Genomic DNA, 23,328 nt, shown 5'->3' with positions numbered 1-23,328 from the left:
ATCCAAGATGTAGGTGACTTTGTTTCCTCAGAAAAACACAAACAAAGATTTTTAATGAAAACCGGTGCAGTCTGCCAGCCTTATCATAGACGTGGATGGGCACCAAACCTTTAAAAGTAAACAAAAACATGCACAGACAAATCCAAATTACACTCTGTGGCTCGTGACGATACATTGATGTCTTAAGACACGAAACGATCGTTTTTTTGCGAGAAACTGAACAGTATTTGTATCATTTTTTACCTTTGATACACAGCCACGTCCATCTGTAATGTGCACGAGTTTGGCATTAGTCACGTCACATGAGCACGCGCTTCTGGCGTAGAATACGCAAACGCCGTAAGGGGAAATCAGCGAAAAGTCCCGGATGAGTTTGCGCAAGCAAACGTAATCTTTTAGCTTTAAATCGGTTTAAACAACCAGGATACGCGCAAGTAATTACCATTTTGTATAGCCGCTATACCCACAATGTCTGTGCTCTGTGTAAACAATGAGTGTCGTATACATGCGACAGATCGCTTCCGGCATTTGCGTATTCTACGCCAGAAGCGCGTGCACATGTGACATGACTGATGCCAAACTCGTGCTCAGGACAGATGGACGTGGCTGTGTATCAAAGGTAAAATATGATATAAATACTGTTCAGTTTCTCACAAAAACCGATCGTTTCGTGTCTTAGGACATCAATGTATCGTCACGAGCCGCAGGGTGTAATTTGGATTTGTCTGTACATGTTTTTGTTTACTTTTAAAGGTGTGGTGCCCATCCACTGCCATTATATGACTGACAGACTGCACTGCTTTGAGTTAAAAATCTTTATTTGTGTTCTGCTGAAGAAACAAATTCACCTACATCTTGGATGCCCTGGGGGTAAGCAGATAAACATATCATTTTCATTTTTGGGTGAACTATCCCTTTAACAATTGTTAAGCCTCTCTATGAGCTCATCAGTCTGGGGGTGGAATATGGAGGTTTTGAGTTGCTTAACCTTCAGCTGTTGGCAGGTCCCTTTCATCACACTAGAGATGAACAACAATCCAGTAAGAATTTCATCTGCAATCCCCACCCTGCTGAAGACTTGAACAAGTCCTCTGGCCACGGCCCTTGAGGTGGCTGATCGGAGAGGTATTGCTTTTGGGAATTGGGTGGCATAGTCAAGGATGACCAGAATGTATCGTTGTCCCCATTTGGATTTTGGCAGTCCAGTCCAATTTAAGTCTCAATGATTGGTAGAGGAATAAGGGGATTTCCAAATGTTACCTTGGGGCTGTGGAGCGGACATTCAGCACAGTAGCGACAAAAGTCTTCAACTGCCTTCTTGTCCCCAAAACATATCAGCCTTGAAAATTAAAAGACTTGATTGTCACCAATCTTTAATTGACCACTGTCGCACAGTCACACCTGTCTCACCAGCCACAGTCACTCGTTCCCAGTCACCCTTCTACCATTGGACACTACAATTCCCAGAATCCCTCCTGGTACACACCTGCTCTTCATCCACAATCACCTACACCTCATACATGGCACACTCACCTCTCACTCAGTTGCTGGTCTCAAGGTCTCAACACTGGAACTCACCTGTCTCTATTCCATCTCCCTGGATCCGTGTCTGACCATTAGGCTGGAAAACTAAGGATACCCCATTCAGACTGTGAGCTCTGCCATACATGCTTCCTGTTTATTGCACCGCCTTACCTGCTGATTTCTGATGGAAGCTTCTGAGTTTATTTAATAGATACTGTGCGATTGAAATCTTACCTTGCCTTTGCCTCTTCCAAGTGTGACAACCATCTCATTACCCGATGTAATTTCTGCTCAGTATAACACAACACCACCAGAGGTCAGTATCTGCTACCTGCTGACACAGACTTTAAGGCGCATCACCAGTGACTAGTAAATGTATTCTAGTCAGATGGACATGTTTCTCTGCTCAACATATTTAATCTCTCATACAAGTGGCTTACTCACATTTCTCCTCCATTAGACTGAACATGACTCTTTATTTGTACTGAAAATGGCAGCACTGATTCGGATAAAAGGGTTTAAAATATTATTAAAAAACAAATAATTTAGTATAAATAATTTAAAATTCAAACTCCTAAAGCGTTAACTGTTATATAAAGTAATACTGTTACATTACAAACAAAAATATATTACAAATTAACATTATAAATATATTTGTAAACAATTGTGTGTGTATATATAAATATGTACACAAAATTGACTTGCTATTGGTAATTTTATTCCTGTTCTTATTTATTGTTAAATGACTTTTTTTAGTCTGCCATTAGTATTTTTTCAATTTATGAATTCTCTTGTGTGATGGAAGTCTTCACCAGCTTTACATAGTTGGTCATGGTGTTTCACTACTTGTTGGTGAAATTTGATGAAGTGATAAAGTTATTTATATCATTTTAAAGCATGCAAAAATAGCATTATTTTAATTGGCTGCATATTTGTAACACTAATTCAGCTTCGCTAATAATGGAAATACATTGATCATATACTCATTTATTCATCAAGTTTCTTGACTATAATTTTACATTGACAATATGTGATATTAGCAGGATAAACCAGGCACTTCGGCACAATTACAGCAATGAAGGATAATTTTAATATTTTGGGCTATCCAATGAAGGTGATTTCTCTGGTGTTCTACTCCCTGACCTTGATCCTCGGCGTTCCTGGAAATGCATTTGTTTTGTATGTTGCTGGATTGAAGATGAAGAGGACTGTTAATACTTAATATGATTAGGTTTCTCAATCTACTGATTGCTGATCTTTTGTATTGCATTTCCACTCTTTTCTACTTAACTAGGAGCATTGTGGACGATCACTGGCCATATGGATCCATCATATGCAAGATTCTCCCGTTCATTATGGGCATCACCATGTTTGCCAGTGTTTTCACCTTAAACTTGATTAGTCTGGATCGGTTTACTCAGGTGATCACACCGGTTTGGGCTCAAAATCATCGCAGTCTGTTAATTGCACGACTGTCCTGTGTTCAGTTCTTAGTCTGCCTTTCATGATGTTAGGAGAGACTTACACAGTAAATGACACTACATACTGCCTGTATCATCTACCTGATGAAGACAATATTAAGATTTATGGAAGCTTAAGCATTGTCAGATTTGTGTTTGGCTTTTTGGTTCCTCTCATATGCATCACCACATGCTATGGATTCATCGTACGCAAGTTAGGCAGGAGTCATTTTCACTCTGGACGAGCGTTTCGCATCATGTTGGCTGTAATCGTGGCCTTTTTTCTGTGCTGGTTGCCGTATCACAAAGTAGAGTTGATAATAATGTACCGAGAAAATACAAGTTTTTGGATAGCTTTGGCACTAGATCCATTGGCCATCTCTTTGGTATTTCAACAGCTGTCTGAACCCCATTCTTTATGTTTTCATGGGGCAGGATTTTAAAAGCAATGTCAAACTTTCTCTAAGACGTGTTTTTGATAGAGTTTTCTTTGAGGAGGGAACACAAATGTCACAAACCATACAGTCACTGCAGATGCTCTCAGTGCTGTAAAGATATCAACTCGTTTAATCAAAGTTTATTCATTTTTCTATGCCAAACCTATGCAGTTTCAAACAAGATTTGTTCCACTTCCACTTGCAATCAAATTGACTTCTGATAGATTTTTTTTTATTTATTTATATATTTTTTTTATTATGCTTAGAGTATTTTTCTAGACCAAATACTCATGTGAAGTATTTTGGCAAAAAAAATTATTTAAAAAACCCCCTGAAACTTAAGATATGCAAAACAACTTTTAATAGGAAGTGTCCACTCTGGTTTCTTTTTGCCTGGAAGTTATAAAATGCATTAAATTAATCTAAAATGATCTGTTCTAAAATGTCTGCAACGTTGTTTTGCTACAGTAAGATTCCTGATTAACAATTCTCAATTTTTGTTGCATTGTTTTTATGCTTTTTTTTTATTTCAAATAACATTGTTTTTATGAACTGGTTCATGAGTAAATGATTTCTTGTGTACGGAAAGCTCAAAAGCAGCTTGCAGTCTGTAATACCGATGCTATTTTTAGGCATGTGTTGTAAGTTTTGTGGAAGTTAATGGTGTGTCTGGGATGTGGTCTACACGCTGACCACTCACTGTGATTAAAAATACATGTAAATTAATATTCTGTCCTGCATGCAAAGGTCTGTATATACAGTCGTGGCCAAAAGTTTAGAGAATTACATACATATTGGAAAAGTTGCTGCTTAAGTTTTTATAATAGCAATTTGCATATACTCCAGAATGCTATGAGGAGTGATCAGATGAATTGCATAGTCCTTCTTTGCCCTGAAAATTAACTTAATCCCGAAAAAAAAACTTTCCACTGCATTGTTAAGAAGGCTTCAGGGCGTCCAAGAAAGTCCAGCAAGCACCAGGATGGTCTCCTAAAGAGGATTGAGCTGCGGGATCGGAGTGCCACCAGTGCAGAGCTTGCTCAGGAATGGCAGCAGGCAGGTGTGAGCGCATCTGAACACACAGTGAGGCCAAGACTTTTGGAAGATGGCCTGGTGTCAAGAAGGGCAGCAAAGAAGCCACTTCTCTCCAAAAAAAAACAAAACATCAGGGACAGATTGATCTTCTGCAAAAAGTATGGCCGAATGGACTGCTGAGGACTGGGGCAAAGTCATATTCTCCGATGAAGCCTCTTTCCGATTGTTTGGAGCATCTGGAAAAAGGCTTGTCCGGAGAAGAAAAGGTGAGCGCTACCATCAGTCCTGTGTCATGCCAACAGTAAAGCATCCTGAGACCATTCATGTGTGGGGTTGCTTCTCATCCAAGGGAGTGGGCTCACTCACAATTTTGCCCAAAAACACAGCCATGAATAAAGAATGGGACCAAAACACCCTCCAACAGCAACTTCTTCCAACAATCCAACAACAGTTTGGTGAAGAACAATGCATTTTCCAGCACGATGGAGCACCGTGCCATAAGGCGAAAGTGATAACTAAGTGGCTCTGGGACCAAAACGTTGATATATTGGGTCCATGGCCTGGAAACTCCCCAGATCTTAATCCCATTGAGAACTTGTGGTCAATCCTCAAGAGGCGGGTGGACAAACAAAAACCCACTAATTCTGACAAACTCCAAGAAGTGATTATGAAAGAATGGGTTGCTATCAGTCAGGATTTGGCCCAGAAGTTGATTGAGAGCATGCCCAGTCCAATTGCAGAGGTCCTGAAAAAGAAGGGCCAACACTGCAAATACCGACTCTTTGAAACGTATGAAGTACTTGTAATTATATTTCAGTACATCACAGAAACAACTGAAACAAAGATCTAAAGGCAGTTGAGCAGCAAACTTTGTGAAAACTAATATTTGTGTAATTCTCAAAACTTTTGGCCACGACTGTACAGTAGACTATGTATACTGCTAGGAATAGCTATTAATGTTATACAATTGCTATTACTTACGGTACTAACATTAATCAAGCATTGCTTTCAGTCATTTTCTAGTTTTGCTATAATACTGATCATTAAACATTCAAAATGACTTTTAATTTGGACAAAAGTTGATACTTGATCTTGATTAGACTGTGGTGTCATTCTTTGGCCAAATATTTAACAAGGCCAAACTGCAGGCTTTAACTGTTTGTTGTCTCAGACAAATGTTTTATTTATTTTCCTACATATTCTTTCCATGTCTCACATTTCACTCCACACTCTCACTTCTCACATAATAAACCTATATTTAATCCCAAATCATATTTCATGCCATTTGTGACCCTGGAACACAAAACCAGTCATAAGGGTCAATTTTTTCAAAATAATCTGAATAAATAAGCTTTCCATTGATGTAAGGTTTGTTAGGATAGGCAATATTTGGCCGAGATACAACTATTTGAAAATCTGAGGGAATCTAAATACAGAGAAAATCGTCTTTAAGTTGTCCAAATGAAGTTCTTACCAATGAATATTACTAATAAAAAATTACGTTTTGGTATATTTACTGTATAATATGCATAAAATATGTTAATGGAACATGATCTTTACTTAATATACAAATGATGTATCACCCTTTCGGTATTTATTTTGTGTAAATGACAGACTGATTGTACATTGTCCCTTATTTCTTTAAATAATAGGCCTACTTTTACTTAAATGCCTGCTGCTATGTAGTCTACCTTACTGTTGTTGTTATTATTAATATTAATATTATTAAGTCATTTATTTTTTCATCAAGCATACGTGAGACCTTTGAATTTCACCAAACTGTAAGTAGTTTTAGTCACTGTTTTTGACACGACTTGAAAAGAACAGAAGCAAAAATAAGCATTCACTGTTTAGCAATGTGTGTATTGCTGACTATTTTTCAGAAGAAAACCTATCTCAGTCATTTCCATTTTAAACTGGTTCCTCTTTTTAATACATGTTACGTTCTCTTTTGATTGGCCATCATGTGGCTAAATTATTTTGAGTCTCTGGTCTCTATCTTCTCACGTAATAAAATAAACCCACATCAACATTTAGTGCAATTTCATTTTGTTAGTTTATTTTTAAGTAGTTTAGTATTGGTGTCCTGGTGACCTTTTTGGTATTTATTTTGTGAAAATATTGACAGTACAATGTTCCTTATTTTTGCAAATTCAAAAAATGATGGCTCCATTGATGTTTTCACTTCAAATTATGTTATGTAATGTCTACTCAGTATAACAAAACGTCTCGGGTTACATATGTAACCATGGTTCCCTGAGAAGGGGAACGAGACACTGCGTCCTCTGGAGGCTGCTAGGGTAATGACGTCAGTGTGATTAGTCTCTGAAGAATACATACAAAAACTACAATGGAAATGGCTGGCGACAGTCTTTGACATCACTATGACATTTGCTTCTTCGTCTGAAGCTCAAGTCCGAAGCATGCCAAATAGACTAGAGGAAGCAGTGTCTCTTTCCCCTTCTCAGTGAACCTGAGACGTTCCCTTCTGTGAGAACTCAAACTGCGTCCATTTTCTAGAGTCCTAGTTGTTCCAATCGTCTTTCATTATGGATAATGGAGGCTACATGCTTCTGTGAACCTTCAATGCAGCAGATTTTTTTTCTGAACTCTTCCCTAGATCATTGCCTTAACACAACTCTGTCACTGAGCTCTACAGGCAGTTATCTCGACCTCAGGACTTGGTTTTTGCTCTGATATGCATTTTCAGCTGTTAGACCTTTTCTGAGAGGTGTGTGCCTTTCTAAATCAGACTCATTCAAATGAATGTGCCACAGTTTAACTCCACTCGAAGTGTAGCAACATCTAGAAGCAATATGAATGCCCCTGAGCTAAATTTCGAGTGTCCCAGAAAAGGGTATGAATGCTTATGTAACGGCATCTTTTCAGTTTTTTATTTCTAATAAATTTGCAAAGTAATTTTGCCAGACCAGAGCAGACCAGAGCAGGGTGCTCAAAGAGGACCTACTATTTTAAGGCAGGTGCTGTAAGTTTTGAGGAAGTCAATAGTGTGTCTTCTGATGGGATGTGGTTCTTAAGACAGAATATTCATGTACATGTATTTTTAATCACAATGAGCGGTCAGCCTGCATGACCGCTCATTGTGATTAAAAATATATGTCCATGAATATTCTGTCTTAAATGCAAAGGTCTGTATATACAGTAGACTACATGTATTGGTAAGAATGTGGGTAGTTGACACTAACTTCATCAATTGTTTCATTGTTTTTTTTTTTTACTCTTAATAATATACAAATAGCATGAGAGAGATTTATCTATTTTCGTATAGTGTTATTTGTGTAATATTAAAGTTTAATTAACATACTTTTTTCCCCCGTGACTTGTTGGACAAATCCAAGACAAGCTTTGCTGTCATCATGTATACCATTTTAAGATGAGTGATATTTATATCTTCACTATTGCAATAGTCAACTGTTTTTTAAAGCTATTTTGAGAAAAATAAAGTATGTGTGTCACACCATATGACATATGTCACACTAAAGGACAGAAATAGTAGTTAAAGTATTTCTATTTAATTTTAAACATGTCAAAGGAGAAAGAAAGTTCAGTTTTGATACAAACAATATCAATATGTTTTTAATAATAAATAATTTTTTTTATCAACAAAATTCAGTCTCTTAGTCAATCAGGATGTGACTGGAGAACATTATCTGCCACACCATAGGATGTTTCATTAGTGGTTAACATTGCCATTTACTAAAATAGACACTTGTACAATTATGCCTGAGGTATTTACTAACATTTTTGTTTTTCTTTTTAATTTATAAAAGTTGTAATTTATTGAACCATGCTTGAGACAGTCACACCATAGGGCAATTTTGACGTTTGACTCAAAAATGTAAAACCTGAACAACACTGCAGCTTTAATAACAACAGGTCCATATTGGACAAAGAAATGTTTAATGGTTTACTGCATTTTAAATAACAACAATATTAATTATATTAATTTTTATCTTGCTGGGCAGTGAAAATGCCATTACACGCCAACAACCCATGTGTGTATCGTCAATCCAGATTTTAATATTTTACTGTTTATGACATTGTCTACAATCGTTTTCTAGTTTTGCTATAAATTCTCTTTACTGTTGTTGAATGATCTTTGAACATTTAAAATGACTTTTAATTTAGACAAAAAGTTTATTCATTAACATATTTAGGCTTCATGGAATATTTGATTAGTCTGAGGTGTCACTCATGCTATAACTCGTTGTTGTCTCAGTCAAATGTATTATTTTCCTACATGGCCTTTTGAATGTCTCTCAAATCACTCCACACTCTCTCTTCTCACATTATAAAACTATTTAAACCCAAATCATATTTCATTCCATTTCGTTTAGTTAGTTTGAGTTAGTTGCTTTGTAATGGGGTCCTGGTCACCCTTTTGTTTTTTTGTTTATTGTGTATGTGAAAATGACAAGACTTTTACTCCTAAGTAGCCTAATTTACTGTAATTTCTTAACATTTTTTGCCTGACTTCAGAAATTTATGCCAGTCAGAGTCCCTGCATGACTTTGACAGACAGTGTTGACATTAAATGCACGAAAGACTGGCTATGATTACTAATGAACTTTTAATTAAATTGGACATCTCTATCACTCGAGAAAAACTCCATATGAAAAACGAAATGTTGGATTCAGACCTTTTCACCCAACTGTAAGCAGTTTGAGTCACTGTTTATGACAAGAGTTTAAAGGAACAGAAGCAAAAATAAGCAGTCACTGTTTGGGACGCGTGTTTTGCTGACTATTTTTCAGAAGAAAACACTTATCTCAGTAGTTTCCACTTTTAAACACGTTCCTCTTTTTAATAAATGTAACAGGGTGTCACCGCTCTATTCCATTCTCTATTTTTATGCCAATATCACATGACTGCAGAGCATATCATCTTAAGATGTTATAGCTTAAGATTTGATAAGTGTATGCTTTAATGTACAAAACAATGTTCTTTAATGACTAAAACAAACTGTGTGATGTTGCTGTTTGAGCATAAACAACATCTACAAAGTTACAATGCTCAAAGTTTAATGCCAAGGGAGATATTTTCTTTAACAGAATTGGCTTTTTAAGGCCAACAACAAACCACCAACAACTATTTTGCATGAATAATCTAAAATTCAAAATGAAACTTTGCAGATTTAAAAACATTTAAAAACCTTAAATGATGACAGTTATCCATACATATTAAGCAATGCTATAGGAAATCTCAACTGATTGATCATTTATATCATTATCGAATGTAAACTATCCTTGTCCAGCTCTCTATAGTATAAATACATAAATTATATTACATGACAAACAAACATTACATTGTAAATTAACATAATGAATATCTGTTAACAATTGTGTGTGTGTGTGTGTGTGTGTGTGTGTGTGTATATATATATATATATATATATATATATATATATATAAATGCAATGTAAACAGAATTGACTTGCAATTGTTTGACTTAATTCCTGCGATTATTTACTTGTTAAATTGCTATTTTAGTCTAACATCAGTTTTTATTTTTTAAATTTATAAATTGCCTTGTGTGACGGGAAGTCTTAACCAGCTTTACATTGAGTTGCTCATGATGTTTCACAACTCGATGTTTGAAATGTTAGTAAAGCCTGATGAAGTGATAAAACATTGAAGAAGTGGTATAAACTCTTGAACATTAGACAAGAAAACATTTACTGGGATAATTGTGAATTGAAACATCACAACGTGAGTCATGATTACTTATAGAGTTATTTGTATGATTTTTAAAGACATTTTGTACTTTTAAGTAACGCTAAAATAGTATTCATTTAGTTGCATATTTGTAATCATAGATATTAATAGACATGAATTGATCATATACTCCTTTATTCATCAACACCCTAAATATGCTTTATAATTTTACATTGACAATATGTGATATTAACAGGATAAACCAGGCACTTCAGCACAATTACAGCAATGGAGGATTATTTTGATATTTTGGACTATCGAATGAAGGTGATTTCTCTGGTCTTCATCTCCCTGACTTTAATCCTCGGCGTTCCTGGAAACGCATTTGTCATGTATGTTGCTGGATTGAAGATAAAGAGGACCATTAATACAGTTGAGTTTCTCAATCTAGCGATTGCTGATCTCTTGTGTTGCCTTTCCACTCTTTACTACGTGATCGAGAACATGATTGATGAACACTAGCCGCATGGATCCATCATGTGCAAGATTGTCCCCTTCATTATGTTCATCAGATTTGTGTTTGGCTTTTTGGTTCCTCTCATATGCATCACCACATGCTATGGATTCATCGCACACAAGTTACTAATTTTCACTCTGGATGAGCGTTTCGCATCATGTTGGCTGTAATCTTGGCATTTTTTTCTGTGCTGGTTGCCGTATCACATAGTAGAGTTGATAATAATGTACGGAGAAAAATCAAGTTTTTGGATGGCTTTGGCAGTGGATCCGTTGGCCATCTCTTTGGCGTATTTCAACAGCTGTCTGGACCCCATTCTGTATGTTTTCATGGGGCAGGATTTTAAAAGCAATGTCAAACTTTCTCTAAGACGTGTTTTTGAAAGAGTTTTCTCTTTGTCACAAAAGTCACAAACCATACAGTCACTGCAGATGCTCTCAGTGCAGTAAAGATATCAACTCGTTTTTATCAGAGTTTTCTAACTGATTTGTGTTACGGTTCTAAAACTAACCTAATTATTTCTTTCCAAAAGTCATCAAGTAAAAATCAACAATTTATTCATGATTCCTGATTTTTTTTCCCCTATCCTCTATTTTTAAAATTATATATATTTTCAGTGATTTATTGTGATAAACTGTTGCCAAAGTTTAAAAACAGCGTAATGGAATACTATGCTTTATTTTCTTTTTTGGTTGCTATCAGCTTTACGTTTGTAATATTTCAATAATAATGGCATGTGTGGTGTTTTGTATGTTTCTACACTTGTATGTTTAATTATTGTAATGTTCATTAAACTTTCAATTCACTTGTAATTTGAATTTTTAATTTTGAGTAGCGATTGTTAATTAGTGCAAATAGTTTTCTCACTCAGTGCTAACAGAAGTTCTCTTGGACAAATAATTGAAAAGATAATCAGTAACATCTTTAGACACAGACACATTTTGCTCTAAAATGCTAAATGTGGACTATAAGATATTAAGATAGTATAAACATTAACGTACATTTGTGTAAAACTTTCTTGAAAAGTCTTGTGTAAAGCACTATATAAAGAGAAGTTAAAAAAAAAAAATCACAATGCACAATGGATGTGCACTTGTTTCTCTGATGCATAAGGTCTATACTGCCCTCCAAAGGCAAAGCACAGTAACTACACATTTTTTGTTCTTTATTTTAATTACCATTTTGCCATCACTATTCCATACATTTTAATGACTATGTTTGCCAGTGTTTTCTCCTTCAGCTTGATAAGTTTGGATCGGTTTACTCAGGTGATCACACTGGTTTGGGCTCAAAAGCATTGTAATTTTTTTGCTTGCAGAATTCTGCTTGTCAGATTTTACAACATCTGGAGAGTTAAGCATTTGATAGTAATGTACCATAAAGTTCCTTGGCAATCTCTTTGGTGAATGTCAAAATCTGAACTCAAATCAGTATTTAATTTTCTTTTATTTGCAGTTTCTTCAAGTTGCTTTGTATTGGGGTCCTTGTCACCCTTTTGGTATTTTATTTTGTGAAAATGACAGACTGATTGTACATTGTCCATCATTTCTTCAAATAATAGGCCTGCTTTTACTCCTAGGAAGCATAATTTACTTTTAATATTATTAAATAATTTATTCAATTTTTTTAAGACTTGAAAAATTACATGTACAAATGCCTCACTTCAGAAATACATTCTGCACAACTTTGTCACAGTGTTGACATTAAGGGTAAATGCACAAAAGGTTGGTGAAGACATTTTCACTAATAACTTATCAATGAAATTGAATATCTCCACTCAAGACTTTCAAAAAACAGAAGCAAAAATAAGCAGTCACTGTTTAGGATATGTGTTTTGCTGACTATTTTTCATACAAAAAAAACTTATCTCAGTCATTTCCACTTTAAACATGTTCATCTTCTTAATGTATGTAACAGGGTGTCACCACTCTATTCCATTCTGTATTTTTATGGCACATATCACACTCCTGCGGAGCATATCATCTCAAAAAGATATTTTATAAGTATTCCAAAGATTTCCGGAAGGTCTACTACTTAACTTCGGAATTCGAAGTGCGGATCAATGCGCACTCTAACGGCTTATTATATTGCCCACAAAAGTATTGAGCGGTGAAGGAGGATTCGATTAGAACTACAAACACGCATAAAACGTGCAAAAAACTACAAACATGGCGGACATGCGCGACCAACGGACGTGTAGAGAAAGGAGTTTAAGTTATAAATAATCAGTGTGTAACTGATAAAAAAAAAAACCCAAACATTTATTTAATGTTATCTGCATTATATTTCATGTGCAGCAACATAATGAACTTCTATAATGGCAGAAACAAATGATGAGAGACTGCTGGCCAAAGATCACTTGATGTTTCACTTGGAATTTAAGGATGATATGGACATTTTCCTTAATGACTGTGTGGACAAAACATGCCTAATGATTAACTGCATGTTTAAAGAGTTTTATTTTAACCTAATTTTAGTTAGGTTTAACTTGAGTAACGTGTGGTTATTCTTGTTGTTAAATGTGTGCCTTCTGTGCTATAACTTTTGTTTGATTTTGTAATATTTGTTTGGGAAAATCCAGTTTATGATGCATAGTGTATAGCACATGGTATTATGTACTATGCAAAATTGGTTAATGCTGAAATGATTAAGTAAAAAATATAGTTTAACTGAATAAATAAAAAGCTCTATTGCTCAAGTTGTGTTTTGTTCTTTGTTTAGCTTCGTACTCTATTTATACTGTTTATCTTTTAAGACAAATTTTATTCAACTTTAATTTTTAACTGTAAAAAATATTATTAACAGTAAGATACAGTTACACTACACACACACACACACACACACACACACACACACACACACATAATTTAAACAGGCGCGAACACAAACATATATATTTATAAATGTATATACATATTTTTTAATCAAAAACAATTAATTAAATACTGACTTAACATTAACAGCTTTGAAACACAGATAAGTAGTGCAATTTCTGGTGGTTTTTTTTATTTATTTTTTTTTTTATTTTTTTCAAATAACATACAACACATTATCAAGAAACAACATTAAAAATAAGAAAAGGAAAAGAAAAACTATAAGTTGATCATTATTTTCACACACTTCCGATCTGAGACCGAGACTCCGCCCACTACCGGCATGATCTTGACTGCTGTGACGTATGGTTCTGCTGTTCCGCAATCGGCCCTATCTAGTATCTCCATGCTGCATGCCGTGAATCGCGCCGGCGCCATTACTCACTGAATGCTTTGCTGTGCTTTACGGGAGAAGACGTTTGCTGTCACTCTATCCGAGCCATTCCGAGGTAAGAACGACTATTTTAAAACTGAAAATGTAGAGCATGTAATTACATTGTTTACAAACCAAAATGTTAACTGGAACATAGTTTGGCTTTTGTCTCATTAGAATTTAGACATCACACTCAGAATAATTTTAAGTGAAGCTGGTGTAAGCAGATGGGGTATGTAAATCTGGGACAGATCTTGATTTGAAAAGTAACAATAAGTTGTACGTTTAACAATACAAAAATACAATAATATTACCACAATATATAATATCTTGCAACAGGAGTTTCTGCTTGTATGTATGTATGTATGTATGTATGTATGTATGTATGTATGTATGTATGTATGTATGTATGTATGTACATACAGTCGTGGCCAAAAGTTTTGAGAATGACACAAATATTAGTTTTCACAAAGTATGCTGCTCAACTGCTTTTAGATCTTTGTTTCAGTTGTTTCTGTGATGTACTGAAATATAATTACAAGCACTTCATACGTTTCAAAGGCTTTTATCGACAATTACATGACATTTATGCAAAGAGTCAGTATTTGCAGTGTTGGCCCTTCTTTTTCAGGACCTCTGCAATTCGACTGGGCATGCTCTCAATCAACTTCTGGGCCAAATCCTGACTGATAGCTTCTTGTTGTTTGTCAGAATTAGTGGGCTTTTGTTTGTCCACCCACCTCTTGAGGATTGACCACAAGTTTTAAGATCTGGGGTGTTTTCAGGCCATGGACCCAAAATTTCAATGTTTTGGTCCTAGAGCCACTTAGTTATCACTTTTGCCTCATGGCACGGTGCTCCATCGTGCTGGAAAATGCATTGTTCTTCACCAAACTGTTGTTGGATTGTTGGAAGAAGTTGCTGTTGGAGCGTGTTTTGGTACCATTCTTTATTCATGGCTGTGTTTTGGGACAAAATTGTGAGTGAGCCCACTCCCTTGGATGAGAAGCAACCCCACACATGAATGGTCTCAGGATGCTTTACTGTTGGCATGACACAGGACTGATGGTAGCGCTCACCTTTTCTTCTCCGGACAAGCCTTTTTCCAGATGCCCCAAACAATCGGAAAGAGGCTTCATCGGAGAATATGACTTTGCCCCAGTCCTCAGCAGTCCATTCGCCATACTTTTTTGCAGAAGATCAATCTGTCCCTGATGTTTTTTTTGGAGAGAAGTGGCTTCTTTGCTGCCCTTCTTGACACCAGGCCATCTTCCAAAAGTCTTGGCCTCACTGTGTGTTCAGATGCGCTCACACCTGCCTGCTGCCATTCCTGAGCAAGCTCTGCACTGGTGGCACTCCGATCCCGCAGCTCAATCCTCTTTAGGAGACCATCCTGGCGCTTGCTGGACTTTCTTGGACGCCCTGAAGCCTTCTTAACAATGCAGTGGAAAGTTTTTTTCAGGATTAAGTTAATTTGCATGGCAAAGAAGGACTATGCAATTCATCTGATCACTCTTCATAACATTCTGGAGTATATGCAAATTGCTATTATAAAAACTTTATAATGTATGCATGCATGTATGTAGGCCTGGCCCTAACCAATTTGGCACCCTAGGCAAGATTTCAGGTGGCGCCTCGTTGCATCGCAGTAAATTCCACTGCTAGTGTACATATACTCATAAGAAACTTAATAGCTTTGTCTCGGACATTCTTTTATTTAAATAAAGCAATTGCACGTTCAAAATACTTAGAATTAGAAACAAATACAAAAAAAATGAACTGAACATATGAAACACAATATAAATAGCTTACATAAAGTATTAGATTTAGGCAAGTAGGCTATATTATTATTATTATTATTATTATTATTATTATTATTATTATTATTATTACTACTACTACTACTTAGTAGGCTTTGCAGTTAAATTAATGTGGGCTTATTCTTTTCTGAAGTCATAATACCAACTAATTTTAAGAATTGTGAAAGTTACACTTTTTTTCTTTCTCCATTTCTGGCGCCCCCTGGATGTACAGCACCCTTAGCATTTGCCTATACTGCCTATGCCACAGGCCTCACATTAGAATTCGCGCTAATGTTGTTAGTGCATCTCTGACGATAAGCAACTTAAAAACGGCATGACAGTTCTCACAAGCGAGGTAACAACGGCGTGGTCTTGAAGAAATGCCAGTCACCTTTGAGAGACACACAGACTTAAGAGAGGTAATTTACGATCTTAAACTCTCTCCCCGCTCCCTTGCCGTCCGTCTGCTTGTCTGTCGCCGGTCTGTCTAAACTTCATTATTAACTGCATTAGTTTGCTATCAACGGCTCAAGCGTCGTTACTAGGTCTAAAATGACGTTTTGGAACTAGCAACGAAGCTGTTGGATGAGCTGCGTAAGAAATTAATCCTACTCACAATAGCGTTTTAAGGATAAAAACCGGACGAATGTCTTGAAATAAATCATCTGATCGATGTCTTGAGGTGTGGTATAAGCAGAATAATTGACTTCGGGCCGTAGAATTCTGCAAAAATAATGCACACCCGAGGTGGAACGGCCACTCTGCTTCGCGTCGTGACCGCATCACCACCTCGGGTGTGCATTATTTTCTAAGAATTCTACGGCCCGAAGTCAGTTATTCCTTACATATGTATATGTAAGTGTATTGTAACGCTTATCCTCTTTCGTTTGGTTAAAAAAAAAGTATTTTTCATTGAATTATTCATTCAGGAGATTGCAATAGTGAAACAATTCTTTGAGACAATGACAATTTTTTTTTTTTTTTTTTACAAATTTTGATCGAATATATTTTTTTAAAGACTTAAGCAATAAACATTGTCAGAACCACTAGTAAAGTGTTATTTTGTTTAGATTTCTAATCTTTTTTTTCTTCAGAATTGTGAAAAATTTTGATTTTCAAATTATCCAGAATTATGCAGCTTTAGTTTACATGTTTATTACTGCATATAATTAAAATAGAAGCTTAATTTCATAAAGTACAAGTTTAACTAGTACATTTTTACTATATATTTCATCGAGGATTTCTTTTAAAAAAAAGTTTAAAAATCGAATCTTGTTTTCGTGAACACAGTCTAGTGTCTTGTCTCGTCTCGTGGGATAAGTGCTAAGGGCTTAAATATGGAATTTATTCTAACTTTAATGCTTTTTGTGTGTTTTACAGGAAGCTTGAAAAAAATTCTCTTAGGAACCAAATTACCAGTTAAGAGGCAAAAAAGTCAGTGTCAAAGTGGTCAATCTTTCAACCGGGAATGAAACCATTCTGCGAGGTCACATAGTAGAGAGCAAGATAGGTACGTTTTAAGATATTCTTGATTTTTAAATGGTAATGCAATCTTTAAAATTACAAGAATCATCTGTTTTAACTGTGGAAAAAGTGGCACAGTGGTTGAATAATTGTTGTCTCTTCAAAGGTTCGTTGGGAGAGTGAGGACAAAGGAGTGAAGAGGTGCACAGTTGTTGTTTTTTTTTTTTGTTTGTGAAATGTATTTTAGAGTTTTCAGATATGTATATACAAACGATAAATGTTATGCCAAATAATGTTTGTCAGGAGCTTCACTTTAACTTTTTTTTTTTTAAAGATACTTATGTTTTACTATGTTGTAATATACAAGTTGTAATGTTCAAATTATTCCAACGAAACCTTGCAAAATGAAACAATTTTTTTACAAAGAAATACAAGAAGTTTATCAGAAGCTTAAACGTTTTTATATTTAATTGTTTTATAATAGTCCTGTTTAAATTATTCCAAATAAACTTTGCTTAAAAGCATGAACTACTGCTTTGTTTATTGAATACCTATAGAATTTTAGTGGATTTAATGTAATAATTGTTTAGGGGTTTACTGTAAAATAAGGTAACCCAGACAAATATACTAGCCCACGTGTATACCTTCTGTGGCCCATAAGAGACCTACATAAGACCTAGCTGGCTCCCATCACTAAACCATGTAAGCAGACTCATGTAGGCACCATGAGCCCTATATAAAGCATCATCAGCCCATCTGGGCTAACCCATGAAACTATGGGCCCATTTTGTATTTTTGTACTGTGATGTCAACTACATCTCAGCGGTCTAATGCATTTTGAATCAAAGCCATTTATAATTAATATACAGTAACCTCGGATACCTGTCAGCAATGCAGGGGTTCTGCTGCATTATATAAATACATGTTATAATTAGGGATGATCGGTATCGGCCGATAATTGCGTTTTATGAGTCGGATCAGTACTCGCTCAACTTGGCCGATCTCACTAACATTAGTAGTAACTAGTACATGATGCCTGCTGACGTGAATGGATTGGCGCTGCAATCATAAATTGTCTATGAAAAAACCGCGTCTCTCTGGTCAGCCTAGGGTCCGAGATATGCCAAAAAAAACAATCGGCGCTATCAACTATTCCACAGATAAACAAACAGTGTTCCAACCAATCAGTATCAGGGGTTTGGTGTTGTGGACTTTCCTACTGGTGCAGGGATGTGAGGGAGGCGGAGCGAAAGTCCACTACACCAAACCCCTGAGGCTGATTGGTTGGAACACTGTTTGTTTATCTGTGGAAAGGTTGGTAGTGCCGATTGTTTTTTTGGCATATCTCGGACCCTAGGCTGACCAGAGAGACGCGGTTTTTTCACAGACAATTTATGGGGCAGGCAGCGAGCGGATCGTGAAGAAAGGTCAGCTGAATTTGGCACTTTATGTTTCAGGCTAGAAATCGCTGATACAACCTTTAAGTCTCAGATCTCTGCAAAAGAAAAAAAAAAAAAAAGGTACAAAACATTTTCAGAATGTTATATGCACACAATGTTTTTTTTTTTTTTTTTTTAGGCCTTGCAAAACAGTCCATATTCCGTTGGCCTAGAAACAGTCCAGTGTATGTATATGCACGTATGTGTATGCAAAAGTTCACTTTTTTTTCCTCCACAGACTGTAAAGAATAATAATTTAATTCTTAATAACCAACAGAGGGTGGTTTTGGCGCCCAGGACATTGCTGCAGATGCCCACAAATTACGAAAAAGTGGATCATATTCATTACCAGTTACTTGGACATTGTAACAGGTAGGTGTGCCTAGATAATCGTACTTGTAACCTTATGCTGCGTTCACACCGCCCCAACCGTCATGCGTCAGTTGCGGCAAGATTACATGTAAAGTCAATGGTTGAGTCCGTCAGAGGTCCGTCAGAGGCTCTGCGGTGCGTTGTGTGCGTTGGATCCGTCAACTTTTCAAGCGTTACCTGCGTTTCAAGCGTCAACGCAGCCAACGCAAGCAACGCAGAACTTCAGCTAGTTGAAGTTTTGACGGACTTAACGCACTTGACGCAGTGCGTCAACCAATCAGAGCGTCTCACTGTAGCGACGTCACCACACGTATCTTGAATGAAGCGGGAGCAGAAAAAAATATCGTTTTCAACAATGGAAGACAAGCTTATTGTAGCCGTCTGCAATCGCAGAGAACTGTATGATCCGTACTCGTTTTTGTATAAAGACAGGAATGTCTATTTAATAAATAAAGCCAAGCACTCTCTCGATACGATCCGCCATAGTTCAGAAAGTCCAGCGAGGAAGCCCCTACCACGTGATCTTTTTTGCTCAACGTACATGCGTTGCCGGACGTGTGCGGTGTGAACGCACCAAAAAGCAAGCGTTGCAATCTTCAACGTAGGCTACATGCGTCAAACTAGATGCGTTAGGAGCGTTGCCTGACGCAGACAAAGTGTGCGGTGTGAACGCACCATTAGACACCTGTCAGCAATCGCAGAAAAAGTGTTTCAAAAATATTAATGTTTTTTTGAAATTCTGTAGCCTCAAATACTTGTCTGCCAAAAAATACACTTTATGACAAATCCATGTTATGTTTATATATGCAGTCTTTATGTTCCGTTCAGAAACCTCGGCCAGTTTTTTCACAAATAAAAACATTTTCTATTGATATAAGGCAGGTTCATAACCCGTTTGCGATCGCAGGAGTTTAGTGTCAAAAAAGTACATTTTGTATTTTTTCACTGTAACAACATTTACGTCTTGTCGATCTCCAGCATTTCTAATCAAATGCATTTCTAATGAATAGATCCTAACCATACCTGCAACAATCGCAGGAAGCCTGCTTAAAAAAAATCATGTCATTTTGAAATTCTGTAGCCTCAAATACTTGTCTGCCAAAAAATACACTTTATGACAAATCGATGTTATGTTTAGGCTATATATGCAATCATTATGTTCAGTTCAGCAACCGCGGCCAGTTTTTTCACAAATAAAAACATTTTCTATTGATATAAAGCAGGTCCATAACCCGTTTGCGATCGCAGGAGTTTAGTGTCAAAAAAGTACATTATGTATTTTTGTACTGTACGGACAATTACGTCTTCTCGATCTCCAGCATTTCTAATCAAATGCATTTTTATTGAATAGACCGTAACCTCAGATACCTCTCAACAATCGCACGAAGTCTGCTTCAAAAAAAATCATGTCATTTTGAAATTCTGTAGCCTCAAATACTTGTCTGCCAAAAAATACACTTTATGACAAATCCTCGTTTATATATGCAATCTTAATGCTCCGTTCAGCGACCGCGGCCAGTTTTTTTTTCACGAATAAAAACATTTTCTATCGATATAAAGCAGGTTCATAACTCGTTTGCGATCGCAGGAGTTTAGTGTCAAAAAAGTACATTTTGTATTTTTGTACTGTAACGACAATTACATCTTGTCGATCTCCCGCATTTCTAATCAAATGCATTTTTATTGAATAGATCCTAACCTCAGATACCTCTCAACAATCGCACAAAGTCTGCTTCAAAAAAAATCATGCCATTTTGAAATTCTGTAGCCTCAAATACTTGTCTGCCAATCAATATGCTTTATGACAAATGCATGTTATATTCATATATGCAATCTTTATGTTCAGTTCAGCAACCGCGGCCAGTTTTTTCACAAATAAAAACATTTTCTATAGATATAAAGCAGGTTCATAACCCGTTTGCGATCGAAGGAGTTTAGTGTCAAAAAAGTACATTTTGAATTTTTTCACTGTAACAACAATTACGTCTTGTCGATCTCCCGCATTGCTAATCAAATGCATTTTTATTGAATAGCCCCTAACCTCAAGATACCTCTCAACAATCGCACGAAGTCTGCTTCAAAAACAAATCATGTCATTTTGAAGTTCTGTGGCCTCAAATACTTGTCTGCCAAAAAATACACTTCATGACAAATGCATGTTTTATTCATATAGAGTGTTGGGAGTAACGCATTACAAAAGTAATATATTAAAGTAGTATATTACTTTTTGCTGTAACGCGATAATATAAGGCATTACTAATACAATTTGGGCAATAATATTACTTGTTACAATCTCAGTAAAGCACCTTACAACAACATATTTTAACTTAAAATTAGTTTGTGAATTAAAAAAAAATCCACGGGTAAAATAGTTTGTCTTCCTGTTGCTCAAATTCGATGGTTGAGATGACTGCAGAGACGGATTCATGTGTGAGATGGACACACTCCCTTTATGGAAATAAAAGTAGAGGCATTGCAGTTTTGAATGATCTGTGCCACCAAAAATAATGGAGTTGTTCCGCTGTTCATTGCGCCGGCGCCTCACGCACACACACAGGATTGCAAACGTTGCAGTCTGTTCATTATAAGAATAAAATACAGTCAACCAAATATAGAAACACTGGTAAAATTAAATAGTGCGTACTGCGTAGTACAATCCGTGCAGTTCAGCCTGAGCTCGGGCCAAATTTGCTCATGTGTGGAGGATGTTTTTAAGCGGGTTAAGTACAAATCCTGGTTTATATAATAGTTTAGTATTCAAATACATCACCAATATGGACACTGTTAATTGGATTCATGCCGAATGAGAGAGGTAGGCTGCACCAGAAAAACGCTTATGCTTTTAGTTTCGCTTTTACCCTCATTCGTTTTGGGTTGTTTAGCAACTTATATTCTTCATTCTTGTTTTGTTCTGACAACCGTTTAAAATAGCCTATAGGCTATTATTTTGTTTAATGGTTGCACATTATAACACTTCGCTTTATTTTACAGGTGTTATTTAATCTGTAGCCTCAAATAGCCTACTTGTCTGGCAAAAAAAAAAATGCTTTATGACAAATGCATGTTATATATGCAATCTTTATGCTCCGTTCAGCAACCACAGGCAGTTTTTTCACAAATAAAAACATTTTCTATTGATATAAAGCAGGTTCATAACCCGTTTGCGATCGCAGGAGTTTAGTGTCAAAAAAGTACATTTTGTATTTACTCACTGTAACAACAATTACGTCTTCTCGATCTCCCGCATTTCTAATCAAATGCATTTTTATTGAATAGACCGTAACCTCAGATACCTCTCAACAATCGCACGAAGTCTGCTTCAAAAAAAATCATGTCATTTTGAAATTCTGTAGCCTCAAATACTTGTCTGCCAATCAATATGCTTTATGACAAATGCATGGTATGTTTATATGTGCAATCTTTATGTTCAGTTCAGCAACCGCGGCCAGTTTTTTTTCACAAATAAAAACATTTTCTATTGATATAAAGCAGGTTCATAACCCGTTTGCGATCGCAGGAGTTTAGTGTCAAAAAACTACATTTTGTATTTTTGTACTGTAACGACAATTACGTCTTGTCGATCTCCCGCATTTCTAATCAAATGCATTTTTATTGCATAGACCTTACCCTCAGATACCTGTCAACAATTGCAAGAAGTCTCCTTCAAAAAAAAATCATGTCATTTTGAAATTCTGTAGCCTCAAATACTTGTCTGCCAATCAATAGCCTACGCTTTATGACAAATGCATGTTCAGCCCAGCCAGCCATATTCATATATGCAAACTTTATGTTCCGTTCAGCATCCGCGGCCAGTGTTTTTCACAAATAAAAACATTTTCTATTGATATAAAGCAGGTTCATAACCCGTTTGCGATCGCAGGAGTTTAGTGTCAAAAAACTACATTTTGTATTTTTGTACTGTAACGACAATTACGTCTTCTCGATCTCCCGCATTTCTAATCAAATGCATTTTTATTGTATAGACCTTACCCTCAGATACCTGTCAACATTCGCAGGAAGTCTGCTTCAAAAAAAAAATCATGTCATTTTGAAATTCTGTAGCCTCAAACACTTGTCTGCCAATCAATATGCTTTATGACAAATGCATGGTATGTTTATATGTGCAATCTTTATGTTCAGTTCAGCAACCGCGGCCAGTTTTTTTCACAAATAAAAACATTTTCTATTGATATAAAGCAGGTTCATAACCCGTTTGCGATCGCAGGAGTTTAGTGTCAAAAAAGTACATTATGTATTTTTGTACTGTACGGACAATTACGTCTTCTCGATCTCCCGCATTTCTAATCAAATGCATTTTTATTGAATAGACCGTAACCTCAGATACCTCTCAACAATC

The 23,328-nt window shown here is 36.2% G+C and overlaps 1 protein-coding gene and 2 pseudogenes across 1 annotated transcript in view; 2 read left to right on the top strand and 1 right to left on the bottom strand.

Moving 5' to 3' along the window:
- The window catches only part of LOC141299823 (adenomatous polyposis coli protein-like), a gene marked incomplete at its 3' end in the record, with an annotated part of 204,026 nt that overhangs the window by 131,833 nt on the left and 48,865 nt on the right, over positions 1-23,328 (bottom strand). The window lies entirely within an intron of this gene.
- On the top strand, positions 2,633-3,536 carry LOC141298842 (C3a anaphylatoxin chemotactic receptor-like; annotated as a pseudogene).
- LOC141299205 (C5a anaphylatoxin chemotactic receptor 2-like) overlaps positions 10,049-23,328 on the top strand; it is a 35,586-nt pseudogene continuing 22,306 nt past the window's right edge.

This window comes from Garra rufa, chromosome 23 (assembly GCF_049309525.1).
Source record: "Garra rufa chromosome 23, GarRuf1.0, whole genome shotgun sequence".
Classification (NCBI taxonomy): Eukaryota; Metazoa; Chordata; class Actinopteri; order Cypriniformes; family Cyprinidae; genus Garra; species Garra rufa.
This window is presented reverse-complemented; position numbering and strand designations above follow the sequence as displayed.